This window comes from Diabrotica undecimpunctata, chromosome 6 (genome assembly GCF_040954645.1).
Source record: "Diabrotica undecimpunctata isolate CICGRU chromosome 6, icDiaUnde3, whole genome shotgun sequence".
In the NCBI taxonomy this organism is placed as follows: Eukaryota; Metazoa; Arthropoda; class Insecta; order Coleoptera; family Chrysomelidae; genus Diabrotica; species Diabrotica undecimpunctata.
In genome coordinates, this window is record NC_092808.1 from 55307346 (window position 1) to 55321897 (window position 14552).

General features: G+C 32.8%; 1 protein-coding gene across 3 annotated transcripts in view; it reads left to right on the forward strand.

Annotated features, from left to right (window-relative positions):
- The window catches only part of LOC140443451 (tyrosine-protein kinase Src64B-like), a 459485-nt gene that overhangs the window by 375031 nt on the left and 69902 nt on the right, over nt 1-14552 (forward strand). The window contains exon 1 of one of the 3 annotated variants that reach the window (XM_072534717.1): nt 13939-14304. The exons of the other annotated variants lie outside the window; for them this stretch is intronic. The gene's annotated coding sequence lies outside the window, so the exon portion shown is untranslated. Of the gene's footprint in view, nt 1-13938; nt 14305-14552 lie in introns of those variants that run through there. 3 annotated transcript variants of the gene reach the window in all.

Consider the following 14552-nt stretch of genomic DNA (forward strand, 5'->3'; position numbering starts at 1 on the left):
TTGGGACTCTCCCGACTCTCACATATCATTTATAATGGTGTTTTGAAAAATCGTATCAATTTTTAGCTCTATGCGAATGATTGTAACCTTTGAACATTTTTTGGGTAGCTTGCCCGGGCTCATAGTAGATTGATAATATAAGCAGAAGATAAAGAAGAGGAGATATTGATTAAATCCCAAAAAGGTTAATAAATTTTGTAATTATAAAAACCGCTTTGCTATTTATAGAGTAATAAAGTTCGCCCCGTTTTTAAATCCTTGACACAAATAATAATTGACATTGTACTTTAAATTTAAAACCATATACCAAATGATGTCCCCCGTACCCGAAATGAATAATGCAAAAATGGTGTGACAGTTTAAATGCTCATGATTGATGGGATATTAAAATAAACTCTTTAGTATCCGCGGAGGTATAGTAGAATTTGGATTATTTATGACATCTGGCGCACATTAGGAGGACTTTATTTGGAGTAACGCATTGCAAAGAAAGTTAAGATTTAATCTGACTAATAAATTTCAAAATATAACCAGACAAATACAGGGTCAATATTTCCGCTTGATTTATGAATGTTTTTCCTATTTGCTTATTAAATAAAAATTATTTATATTGTTCGGAAGTTATTTTCTTGTGGCATTTTAAAGTAATTACAATTTAAATGGGAATAAGCCACAATTAAAGGTTAAAGTAAGTTTATTGACGTTTCAATTTCCAGTTCGGAAATCGTTCTCAAAATACAAACATGAGTTTTAGGTAATAAAAATCAAAATAGTAATAGGCAAATGGCAAAAGTCTTGAGATATTTTTATAACGTAATAAAATTAATAAAAATAAATTCATGTGGTCGTTTAATTTCAATTGAATTTATACAGTTGCTCATCCTGTAGATTTTTATGAGTCAATCAAAACGGCAAAAGAAAAAATGAATATTTGACAAAGTTTTTATCAGGAAAGAAAAAAATTATAGTTTTCATACTGCAGTAAATATTCGGATAGTTTCGATTTTGTTCTTGCGATAATAAAGTTCTTATTTAGTTAATGCATGGAAAATATTGTTTTTTATCATGAAATAACGTCCTTTAACTTTTCATGAAATGAATAGGGCTGTAGATATTCTTTAAGGTGACATGCGGCACACTTATGTAGCTGAGAGCATGGGAGTCTTCCAAAGTGTTATAAGTCGATTCGCGATCACAGGACGTGAGCGGGCTATGACTGCAGCTCCAAGACCAATTTTTAGTGTAAACCGCTAGAATACAACCAAAAGTTACAGCACCTGAATTGGTTACCGACTTGCTGCGGACAAACCTGGTAACCATAGGCAGTGATACTTTAAAAAATTGTCTCAATAAAGCCAATCTCCACAGTCGAAAGCCATCGAGATGTCCACCTATCTCAAGAGGCAATCGCGCTGCAAGATTAGAGTGGTGTCAAGAATATCAAAACTGGGACGCAAATAATTGGGCTACAGTTTTATTTCCCGCTTTTATCTAGATTTGGATTTCATCCAGATTCTCGTCGAGTAAGAGTGTGGAGACGATCTGAAAATATAGAACGCTTAAGACATGTCCAGGAAGCTTACACATACTGAGCTGGTACAGTAATGGTATGGAGTGGAATAGTGATAGACTGGCTTGCTAACGAAAGTATTAATGTGTTGCCTTGGCCAGCACAATCCCGCGACCTGAATCCCATCGAGCATATATGGGACATGCTTCGACGAAGAGTTACTCCACATATGGGTAATATAAACACGCCGATTCGATTCCGAGAGACAGAAGAATGGGCAAACGCACCAGGATATCGACAATCTCATTTTGCCTATGAACGACAGATATAGAGCCATAATAAACCAGGGTGAAAGCCATACTTTGTATTAATTTTGTTATGTGTAATTTGTAATTTAAATATTAAACTCAACCAAACAACAAGAAGGTGTTACATGCTGTCTGACATGAGACGATGAGAGTATTCTCAGATTCTTTTTTTAAAGTTAAATTTGACTTAATATGTGATACTGTAACGCTTGCCGTGCTACAATAATATTACAAGGCCAGAATCGCTCGTTGTCGAAGAGAATAGGGCGGGGTTATAGAAACTATATCGTATTTTAAATTCAAGCACAATTAGATAATATGAAATTATTATTTATTATTGGACGCCACCCCTGGTTTATCCTCGAAGGGGAAGAGCAAAAAAAAATTAAGATTTATTGAAAGTTTACAAGAAAACTATTCTTTATTATTTCTTAGTAATGAACAAAAAGAAAACATTAAAAGTTACGTCATCCCAAAGGGATTCCAAAATATTATTTTATGTTAACATCATAAACAAAAAATCTTTGTATCGTATTAAATTAAGAATTGGTTATAAAGAAAATGAATGTATATATATATATATTAACCCCAAATTTCGAAATTTGTTTACATTGAAAATAATATAGTTATTTATCAACTAGGAACAATGAAGAAAATAAACCTTTAAATTAAATTAGAACACTTCACTATATTTTCATTTTTTTGAGTTCATAATCATTTCTGTTGTCTTGAAAGTAGGTATAATAAAAATTGGTACAACCTTAATCTGCTCTGTTTCTCTTCTTATTTAATCAGTCACCAAATAAACCATTGATTCAGCTACGTACTATATCAAATCACCACCATCCTAGATAAGAGGGGTTAGGGATTCCATAAAAAGATACTGCTACTGGGCCATGATCTGGAATAACTCCATAGCAATACTATCTTGCGACGAGTATTAGAAATATAATATCAGCATTATAGCCTCTCCAATAAGGGTCTCTGAATTGAGACCCACTTTGGAAACACGTCTTAACGGTTGGACGGTCTTAACAGAAAAGAGCGAAGCGCTGTCATGGCGCCTGAATCTGGAAATTGGGCGTGAGCGACAAGTTGAAAAATATGCTCATCTACCGGATATATTTGGGAATTACAGAAGAATCCTTGAGTCGGCTACAGGTAGGTACTTGACAGATAGATGGGGCTATTAGTTTTATTAAAAAAAAATATAATCGAAATATATAATGAGTTTCTTTTAAATCTTTTGAAACGGTTACAATACTAGGGAAAATGAAGTTAATATTGATGGTGTGTCCCCAATTTTTCTTCGGTTATACTTTCGAATCATATAATCCATATCTTCCTTCTCGTTTACCATAATCACCTGATCCTCTGCGAAGAAAAGATTTGTTATGTACTTGTTCCCAAGTTTTATTGCATCCCTCTGCATTTTCTCCTCCAGAAGCATTAAACAATGCTTCCTGAATATAAATTTTGAATTGGGGTTGGAGATAAAGAACATCCTTGCCTCTTTGAATATGCATTCATAGTATCAAGTTGGGAGATTCATGAGAATATCATGGACCGAGAGAGTCACAAATTTCGAGGTCTTGAGAAGAATGAATAAAGAAAAGGAAGTCATATTTACGATCAAAAAACGAAAACTGCAATACTTGGGACACATTACAAGAGGCGAAAGATATGAACTGCTTCGAATAATTATGCAAGGGAAAATAGCAGGAAAAAGGTCCATAGGAAGAAGACGAAACTCCTGGCTAAAGAATCTACGGGGGGAATGGTATAGCTGTAGCAGCAACGAATTGTTTCGGTCAGCAGTTTCGAAAATACGTATAGCCCTGATGATCGCCAACCTTCGAAATGAAGATGGCACTTGAAGAAGAAGTATCAAGTTAAAGAGCAATCGAGAACACCTCTTTGATTTAGGATATTTTAGTGGTATTGTCGGAATATCTTAAGGATCTTGATGTTAGTTTCAATAAAGGCTTTGAATTATGTGGAGGTTTTTTCCGTCAAGCTTTGTCGTCAGTAATTCTGTAGGCTTATTTTTTATTTAGCTTGGTAAATATGAGAAGAGTTCTCTCTATTTTTTAGGAGGCTAGCACACTTAGCTGTGAGTAGTTTAGCTGGTTCATGCTACAAGCTAACATAAACGTATTTAGAAAAGTTTTAACACGTCAATATAACACCAATAAATCAATGGCGCCTGTTCAGTTATCCCGACGGTATGAATTTAATGTCCTTTACAATAAATTGAATTCAATATAATTCAATAATGAGTTTTTGGACATATCCCTATCTTCTCTTTCTTGTTTACTTCTAATATTTTTTGGAAAATATATAGATTGCCAAATATCATTTCATTCTTTATCTGCTTTCCTTCTATGCACTTTTTAACTAGTTTTTACATAGTTTTCCTTACTATATCTTATAGCCCACATTGCGTTTGAATATCTTCGTTTCTTACGTGGTCCCTTCTAATTTTGCCTATTATACTGTTAGTATGTTCATGTAAATCTGTTACTGGTTTGTGTCCACTGGAGGGGCCAGTTCATATTTGAACTATGATATATGTTCTATAGTTTTGTTGTCGAGCATGGGTTCAATCTTATTAGCTCTATGATCGGGCATGTATTTTCAATTGATATGTTTATGATAAGTTGCCTACTTATTTGATAAAAAAATTTGGATATTATTTTAATGTCCAAAATTTTCTGTAATGTTTATGTTCCAATTCTACGTTTATGATGTTTTCTCAACTCTTCGAGAAAAAATTAATTATATGTTGATCAGTATAATTAAGTACACTGACCGGCAAAAAAAGTGCTACCCTATAAATTTCCGTAAATAAAAATCATTGGAAGTTTTATGCACTGTTTCATATTGTATACTTAACATCTTTCATTTTTAAAAGAAAAAATGGCCTTTACTTCTCGATTCCTTAGCATAATTTATTTAATTAGGAGGCTACAAAAGAAAATAGTAGATTATCGAAATATAGAAACGAATTACAAACAATATAAATTACGAGTAACCTTGAACAAAATATCGGTTATTATACCCTAAAACATCAATAACCGTTTGCCTACGTTTTGGAAGGGAAAAGAACAAATTTTGAATAGAAACTTGGAATACGTTCATATTCTTAACGAGGCATGTTTTGAAGTAATGCAAACTTTCTGGCTGGCCTGGTTGACTTCTAACCCTACGATAAAGCATACCGGTGAAGATTCAGGGGGCCATTGATGAAAATAAGTTTAGCTCGAGGTTCAAATGAGATTCCAGCTCAAACCACTTTCTTCACTGGGGCATACAAGCTTGGGCATATCTTTCGTTTCTCCGTCTCTAAACCCTCTCTCTCGGCCATCGCCAGACTTCAAACGGAACCGAGATTCATTAGTAAAGACAATTGGGCTCCAATCCTATGTCAGTGTTGATTTTGTCGAGCAAAAATGAATCGATTTTTAGAGTTTCTGGGTTGTAATTTGGGAACAATAGCCGGTCTTCTTGCCATTAGTTCTCTTTCATTGAGGCTTCTTCTAACACCGTTCTCTCACTTACATTTACATTTCGAACTTTCTGAAGACGATTTCTTGCAGCAATGGCGATTTCTTTAAAGATCCATCACAATAAAACGATCATCATTTTGCGAGGTAACTCTTCTACAACCGGAACCAGGTCGACGTGAGTATGTACCAGTCTCTATAAAGCGATGGAAAGCTCTTCGTACTGTAGTTCTCGGAATACCTCATGTTTCAGATACATAAACTTGACTTCTTCCATCTTGTAGAAATTCAATATTTCGAGCAACATCTCCTGTAGATAACACCATATCTTAATTATTCACTTAGTCGAAATCCACGTTTAAAAAGCTAAATTACTGTTTAATTAAATGTTTCCAACTTAGAAGATAAACAGAGACTACAGAAAAACAACAACATAAACGTAAAAATGGCAAAAACAAGCATACATGATTGCAATAAATATTTAAATTGAGACGCAAAATGAAACAATGGATAAAAATTCGAATGAAATTTTATTTTCAGAAATTTATAGGGTAGCCACTTTTTTGCCGTTCAGTGTACTAAAACGTTTCATAGATTTCTCAAAAGTCGTTGTTCAGTTTTCCCCCCAAGTTTCTAGAACAGTTATTTTTTAACTTTTCTACTTTATTTATATAGAATTATAAGTTTTTTTGTTCTTTATACAATAAAATTCACTGCTCGTTTTTGTAATTTATATTTGTATCTTAACTTTTTATGATTTGTTTTTACCTATCATTTCGACGCATCGCCCTGTAGATGAAAAATTTTTACAGTATCTGGTTTCTCGAAAGAGTCGAAAGTCCTTAATCTTTTATTAAAAGACATTTTCATTTGTGGTATTTCTTAGAATATTTCGGAATAATAGAAGATTAGCCATATTTTTAATGCCTCGTTTTAAAGCTATTAGAAATATTGGAATTTACTTAAAAACTATGCTTTGTTTTCTTCGTGCATCAGTCTTATTTTATTTATTATTGAACATGCTAATTAACTGTTAACATAATTTGTTTCTCTTTTTAAAGGACAAACATTGAAGTTCTACACGCAAATTTTTACTCTCTAAAATTCATATATCCCATATGTGAAGAACTAAAACAATACAAAGGACATCATTGAATGATCTGAACTAAAATCTGAACAAGCGTTAAAACAATAACAAATTTCACAAGCTTTGTTTGCAATCTCTATGGTGTAATAGACGAGTTAGTGTGGGTATAATTTTTTTGTAAGATATCTATCTGATTGTTGATAATATTATGTATTATAGAACTGTATTTTACTTCGTTACTAGCTATTTATTTCAATTATCAATATAGCATAAATATTTTAAAAACAATTGTTGTTATTAGACCGCCTCTAGTTTTTTTCCTTTGTATGTTATTGTCTTTGTATTTTGGCCGTTAAAACTGATTATCTTGGCTTTCTTGATATTTACTATCTTCAACTTCTTTTTCTCTTCAATATTCAATTCATATATTCTTTGTCCCTTTGATGCTTTCTTTGTACGTATCTTTTCCATGTTTCTTTTACTGAGTTTGTCCTCCATGTTTTTCGCTTTTGGTTTTTCATTATTTTCTAAGTTCATAGGATTCTTTTGCTGATTTGTATATTACTTCGTTTAATTTTTTCCATTTTTCATCTATTAAGCCCCCTTGATTAATCTTTTCGAATTTCCGTAGTGTCTTATTTATTTTAATTTAGTAGATGTCCCTTATTTTGTTTATATCCGTATTAATAGAGTTCTGCCAAAAAGCATTTCCTGTATTTCTTGGATCTACACTTATATTAACTTTTAGAAATTTGATTTTTGTTGTTTAAAAATTTTTCCAGTCTACAGGTGATTATAATTATATTAGAAAATAATTAAATTTCTTGAAATGTATTATAAGCTTTTAGGAATTGAAAGGTTAATCACAAAGACATTTGTGAAATCCATAATTATTCATAATTTACGAACAGTAAATAACCCATCACTTAAGGTATATATTGAAATGCCTAATTACCCTATTTGTCTGAAACTGTCGATAACTTTCTCTTCAAAGAAAATACGTTGAAAGGTGTGACAAAGTAATGATCTGTTATCTTAATATTATGTCTAATCTTTTAACCTTTTTGGAAATTTCCTATTCATAAAAACAAGTTACATATATCAGAGTCATTCCTATTATATTCGTTAAAGTAATCATTTCAATATTTACGCCTTGTCTTTATGTTTTGAAATTAACTTACTAATCCGCCAACTAATATTCCATTATTTTCGTTTTTCTTTTGCGAACTTCGGTTGAATATTTTATATTTTGTCGTCATTATTATTTTCTACTGAATTAATTGGTTAATATTCGCTAACAAATTTTTGTTTAATATTTACAGGAAATTAAAATTATTTTATTTGTATATTGACATCGATAATGACTTAGCGATTAGACACAAATACTTACCCAAAGCATAAAGGTGACACACATTTCCCTGACGTGATGGGGGAACACTTGAGTCTACGTCAAAATGAATGAGATATAAAATTCCAACAATGATTTTTGTGCTTACTTTCAAATTTAGCTGACGTAACCTGGAACTTCTACTTCTTTTTTTTTTTCAATTTGATTAACCCAGTCTGAGCGACTTGCACATCCCTTAGAGTGACATTCCGGTGTTACAATTCATTACATCGAGGTGTATTGACTCGTGTTATCAGGAACCACTCCACCGCGCTTCCACGTTTCAGGCCATCTCTTTCTCCCTATAGCACTCTGATGCGTGATAGGAGCACGACTATCAGCCAAATGCTTTTCGTTGAAAGTCCTGGGTACAAGAACTCCAACACGATATCCTAACCCGATCAATGCAGGCTAGCGTGAGGCGCTCTTTTTCTGCTTTTTCTAGTGATGTATCATCGAACTAAAATTGTTTGCTCGGGCCTCAAGTTTCTGCTCCGGGCTGCGCCCAGTTCGGCGACTCGGTGTCCGAGTATGTGGGCCCTTCGTGCCCAGGTTTTGGGGTTTTATTAATTTTTTTGGATGGCTGTCGCCTTTTTGTTAGTATTTTTTGATTTTTTTGGTAGCCAAAGCCTACGAATTATCTAGACTTTATGTGTTTGCCAGGATTTGCTGTTTTGGTCTTTTGTGCTTCCATCGATGGAACGCAGCATATCTTATTATCTCTCGCAGAATCGGGCTTGGGGGATTCTCTAATTCTGCAAAACCTAATTCTGGCTTTTTCTGCCATTTTATCTATCACCCTTTCTTATTGGAGTTCTCTAAACAGAAAGCGTTCAGCGACGTATCTGGGTACATTTTACCGCTTCTCTGAGGATGTTATTTTGGACTGCTTGTATTTTCTTTTTTTTTAATTGCGTATGTGTTTCCACGCGAAAGATACATATGTGATTATTGGAAGTATGATGCTGTCTTATTTTTTGTCTTTATCCGCAGTTTGCTTTTTCTACCTGTGATTCCTCTTATTGCTGCTCTGGCTGTGGCTGTTTTTTGGATTTTTGTGTCCACGTGTTGCGTGAAGGTCTTTAGTCCATAGTGACTCCTAGGTATTTCGCTTCTCTTTTCCATTCGATGGGGTTATCTTGCACTAACAGCTGTTCATCTAGGGTTTCTATTTTCTTTTTGAATATGATTGCTTGTGTTCTCTCTGAATTGATTGCTATTTTCCATTGGATATACCATTCTTCAATGTTATCCAATGCTGTCTGTAGATTGTTGACCGCTACTTCTAAGTTTCTGTGTTTGGCCGCAATCGCTGTGTCGTCTGCATAAAGGCTGAGTAGTGTTCCTGGTGTTCTTGGAACATCTGTGGTGTATATTGTGTACAGTAGGGGTGACAGGACTGCTCCCTATGGCACTCCAGAGCTCCATGCTCGGATAGCACTTGTCTTATTCGTACTCTGAAGCTTCGGTCGCTCAATTACGAAGAGATCAGTCTCGTCATGGCCTCGCTGTATCGGTAACCTCTGATTTTCTATATTAGGCCTTTATTCCAGACTCTGTCGAAGGCTTTGCTTACAACCAGGAATGCTGCTCCTGTATACTGTTTTTCCTTAAATACAGATACTTCTATCGAATCGAGGAGCAAAGAAAAGTTCTAGAAAGGTTCTAAATTTTTTGTCGGTCATGTCAATTGAAGGCTTCGAAAACGTAAGAGGTTTAGTATATTTTTAATTGCAAATAGTGATTTGTAAAAAAATGTTTTTCCAGTATGTTCAGACAAATTATTTGCTGTATAACCATACAAATGGGAAATAACTTTATCCGGCGGTAGATGGTAGAATTTCATTTATGTCATTCGGCATACCACTTAAACTGCTGTTCATCTTTTATTAATAGAATCGTTATATTTTGGAACTCTTCAAACTTATGCTCCATTTTGATAGGATGCCCCATTCTCTGAACGAGTAAATCGATAGAGATCATCAAATAATACGGTTTACAGAAGAATAACTTTACGATTGTGTTTTTAAAATTAAGAAATATTATCAAAAGAACCATACAACTGTATGCATAAAGCAGGTGATATTTAACGAGTTATGATATATAGTTAGGCGTAAATATAAGAGGGGGAGTCGTAAAAATTGAATGAGTCAGTAAACGTAGCCTAGAAGTACCACTCACAAGATAATAAGATGATCTCGCAAAAAGAACTAAAACTTAAATAATAGCAATACAAAAATCAAAAAATTTATGTTTAGCATTTGATTGAGGAATTTTTGCCTCATTATAATTTTATTTGTACCCACCTTTTTTGGTCGCCAATAAGAGATACAATGCACCCAATTAATACTGAACGTATATCCATCAATTTTTTAAAGTAACTGTGCTCTCTGATTAACAAATTTTCTTTTTTTTTAATCTTTTATACTATTAGCATAACATCATGTAGGAAATCATAATATTTGATTTATTAGTTTAAAAAAATGTTAATTGGTAATACTCGTGTAATACTGTTCATATTTTTGTTTACTGTACTGTGTGCTTCATGTAACTATTAACCTTGAGTTAATAAATAATCTCGGAGCTTTGTTCCGAATCATTATCTACTAAACTGGTTGTTTCAGATACAGTTAGAATAGACAGGCAATTAAAATTAAATCCTTCTTCACTTTGATACCGCATCACATTCCTCGTTGTCGTACGCAGCATATTTTCAATGCAAAATACAAAACCTCGATCGGCTCGTATTCCAATAACGTGGAAACTTAGAATGCACAAAAGATTCTCGACAAGATTTATTTTGTATTAATGAACTTCCTGCTTTGGTACACAAACGTGTTCTATTAGCGATGAAATAATTACATATATTAACATTAACAATAGATAGATATATTCGTATTGTCTTCCTAACATTAAACGTTTTACTAATTTTAGAATTAAACTGGAAAAAATTGTGATTCGGTTTTTGAATGTAGTTTGCCTTTGAGTGAAATTTCAGTGTGATTTATTTATTTGTAATTTTCCGAAAAAGTGGTGCTATACTTCGATTATTCTAGAACATGGATCGGTTCGTAGATTTCTGAAACATGGGAATCCTCTAGAACTAGGAATTATGCTGCATTTAGCATATACATGTCAGTATTCCCAACCCTGGAGAGTGGAATTATTGTGCCAGGGCCATAAAGTTATAGTTAGTTTGAAAAAATTATAATAGATGAGAAAAAATATTCGGAAATTTCAATTTTATCGCATTAAATCATGGATAGTGTTTAATAATTGTTTTTATGAAATTCATCGAACTCAGATTATTTTTGCATTTCGGCAGCTTTTATTTTTGAGGTTTTCATCAGGTCCAAATATTAATTTTTCCAATTAAGTTGACATTATTCCCACATAGAAAATTACAAATAAGAATAAAAATGGGAAAACCATACTAAGTTGTGACACTTTCTTGTAAATAAATGGTTTAAAAGGAATTCTTATGAATATTTTTCAAAATATCCGCTTTTATCGCTACTATAACCAATATCTCAAAAATAGGTACTTTTTATTTATTCATTATTTCACAGCGTTTGTTTAATCACAGATAGATAACGCGTCTGTTGTTAGTTGTTAAATTGTATCATGTACCGAAGGACGTACGTGGATTTCCTGTGAATATATCATCAAAATGTCCATTTTAAAACAGAATACAAAATAAACAGTTGTGTTGATAATGCATGCTCTGTGCTCTACTGGTTTTACCAAACCACGTTTAATAGAGGTGTTCATTAGTAGTATTTTGTGATATTCGTTACTAATTGATTCAATTGTTATATGTACACTTTAAAGTAAAAAATAGAGTTTTAACATGTAAAATTAATTACATACAAGCAAATATTAGTAGTACGGATATTTTGTAGACATGATTAAAATACTTTTTTCGACAACTCACATTGAAATTAAATTTTGAAACTATTATTATACAGTAGAAAAGTGGTATAATTGTTTTTAGAAAAAGACAATTACTTCGTGTTTTTAGTTGGAAATACTTAACAATAACAGAATAAACACAAACAGAATATATGTAGTTAAATATGTTTATATGTGATTATGTGACAATTAATTGTAATGAAAATTAAATTTTTAACTAACTAATGTTTGATGACTAATGACATTTCGATTTCCACTCCGATAATCGTTTTCATATCGTTTCCACGAGTTAAATCGAAACGTCAAACATTAGTGAGTTAAAAATGTAATTTTTATTACAATAATAATTTTCATTACATTACAATGGACGGTACAAAACCAAGAAAGGTAAAGAATACAATCAGCCGAAATGAAATTTTTAAAGGCAAACAAAAGGATGTACATTGAGAGACCAAATCAGAAACGTGGATATAAGGGCGAATTAAATATATTTTTGATAAATATCAGAATACAACAAAATACGTTAAAATGGAGAAAACATATTAAAAAAAATTAACCAAGATAAATTGGCAAGACAGGTTGTAAAATATAAACCACGCGGAAGAAGAGACGTGGGACTGCTTCGAAGAAGATGGCAAGACTGATCGGAGCAGGCTTGAGGCCTAATCCTTGAAGCGAAGAATAAGTAGAATGCCCATTTAAAGATGAAGTTACTACTACCAATAAGATGATAACTTTGGTTGGTGAAGTGATTGTGAGACGCAATAGTTTTAAATGCAGTAGAGTTAGATTGAGATGGGTGGTGTTTAAGAAAGGTGCGATAGAAAGATTCCAGTGAAACAGACAAATTCTCTAGATCAGCTATGAAACCATCTGTAATGTACTGCCTTAACTGGTGGGCATTTGAAAAGATAAATGAGCAACGAATGCATGTTGTGGGAATGAAAAAACTTAGGATGATATTCATCCAATGTGAAAAATCGTCGAAGGCCAAGTGCTAGGAAAAAGTAGAAAAAACAAGACTAACATAGACTAACGAAGACCTGGTAGAAGATCGTTAGACAAGCTAATCTCTCTTAGTGCTAATGGCAAAGAAATGGCGGTATAGATAATAATTAAAAATAAATTTATAAAAACACAAATACATACATTTTTGGATATTACTAGTACCTAACTGTAGTTAAATCTGTAATACTTCGATACGACCATGTCAGTTTTTTTTTCTACTTGTTGTGTGTCTAGTCTACTCCTATGTGCTACATTTTGGGTATAGTGTGTCTATTTATAACAAATACACATAATCTACATAATATATAAAATCTTCACTTTAGTTTTTAAAAATTTGTCAATTCGTTCTGCTTTTAATACTTGTGGGTATTGTTTTAATATTTGTTTTAAGAAAGTTAGCTTTTCAATTTTTATAACCAATACATGCTCTGGGTGTTCGCTGCAACTTATCTCTTATTGTCTTCCATTGAATATACAGGTAATCTTTAATAAATCTAGATTAATTATGGAACTTGATTGAGACTGTAGAAGGTGTTTGGCTATAAATGTATGACAGCGGCTGAAAAGTGGAAAACTATTACCATTTGCTAAGTTTTTTTTTAATATAAGGGGACTAAACTTAACAAGCGTGGCGCCCATAGTTTAGTGGCTACGTACTGGCCTACCAAGCCGGACGACCACCAGAAAATTTTCAATATCTAATTTAACTGAGTGGCACCGTGCTTTGGAGGGCACGAAAAATCGTCGGTCCCGGCAACGTAAGTAGTCGTTATCACCAAAACCTGATTCAGAGGGTTATACGAATGGGAGATGTATAATAAGCTAATTGGCTGGAGTACGACCGGTTATCGGTTATAACAAACGGCTTCCCGAAAAAACAAAAAGAAACTTAACATGCGAACTACACTAAATTAATACAACGTCAGGTGGATTTGAATTTAAATCATATTCTCCTCTATGTTTTTTTCCAGAACTTGTAATGTGTCTGAAATTTATGGCGCATCTCTTACTAAATCTTGTTTTTTATTTGGAATTAACTTCATATTATAAGATAATAATCTTTCAAAGAAAACTTGCATAACACCTAAAACATCCTAGTATAATAAACATTAAATGATCCGTATTCATTTCTTCAGTTATTTTAAAACAACGAATACTCCAGTAACGAACAGTTACATTTCCGCCGTCACTGTGCAGCTGGTTTTACCAAACCACGTTTACCATTCTTGTCGCAGGCACGTTACCGACTCGGTACTTTCAATTTCCTTATGAGGAACGCTTAAAGACTTAAATAAAAGTTATTTTTTCAAAACTGTGCGGTCGAGTGGAGTAGTGATGAAAAAAGAGCTGTCAAGAAAAGTTATGGTGGTTATTTGTGTCGGTTGTGACATCTGAACGTGTTTAGAGAATATCTTTATGAAACGTTTAAGTTCATTAGGAGAAATATTGTGTGATAAGTCATTTTCAGTGTCAAGAACAAAGGTTGTTTATGCGTTTTTCTTGTTGTGAATAACATTCTAATGGGTGGAAACAGTAAATCGTGTTGTGACATTTTGAGTGATGTTTTAAGGAATGAAACATGATTGGTATGTACTCAAAATAAGTCAAAGTTATAAAAAGAATTAATAAAGAAAAATGTTTTTATTTATTATTTAATTAAGAGAGTGAAGGCTCCTTTTCATTATTAATAAGAAATAGAAAAGAAAATGCATATAAACACTTCGTATTGTTTGAGTTGTTTTAAAAATTGTTGAATTTCTCGGATTTAATTTTAAAATAAGATAAAAATAGAGATTGCATTAAGATGTTACAAGAAAAAACCTTCAGAACAGTT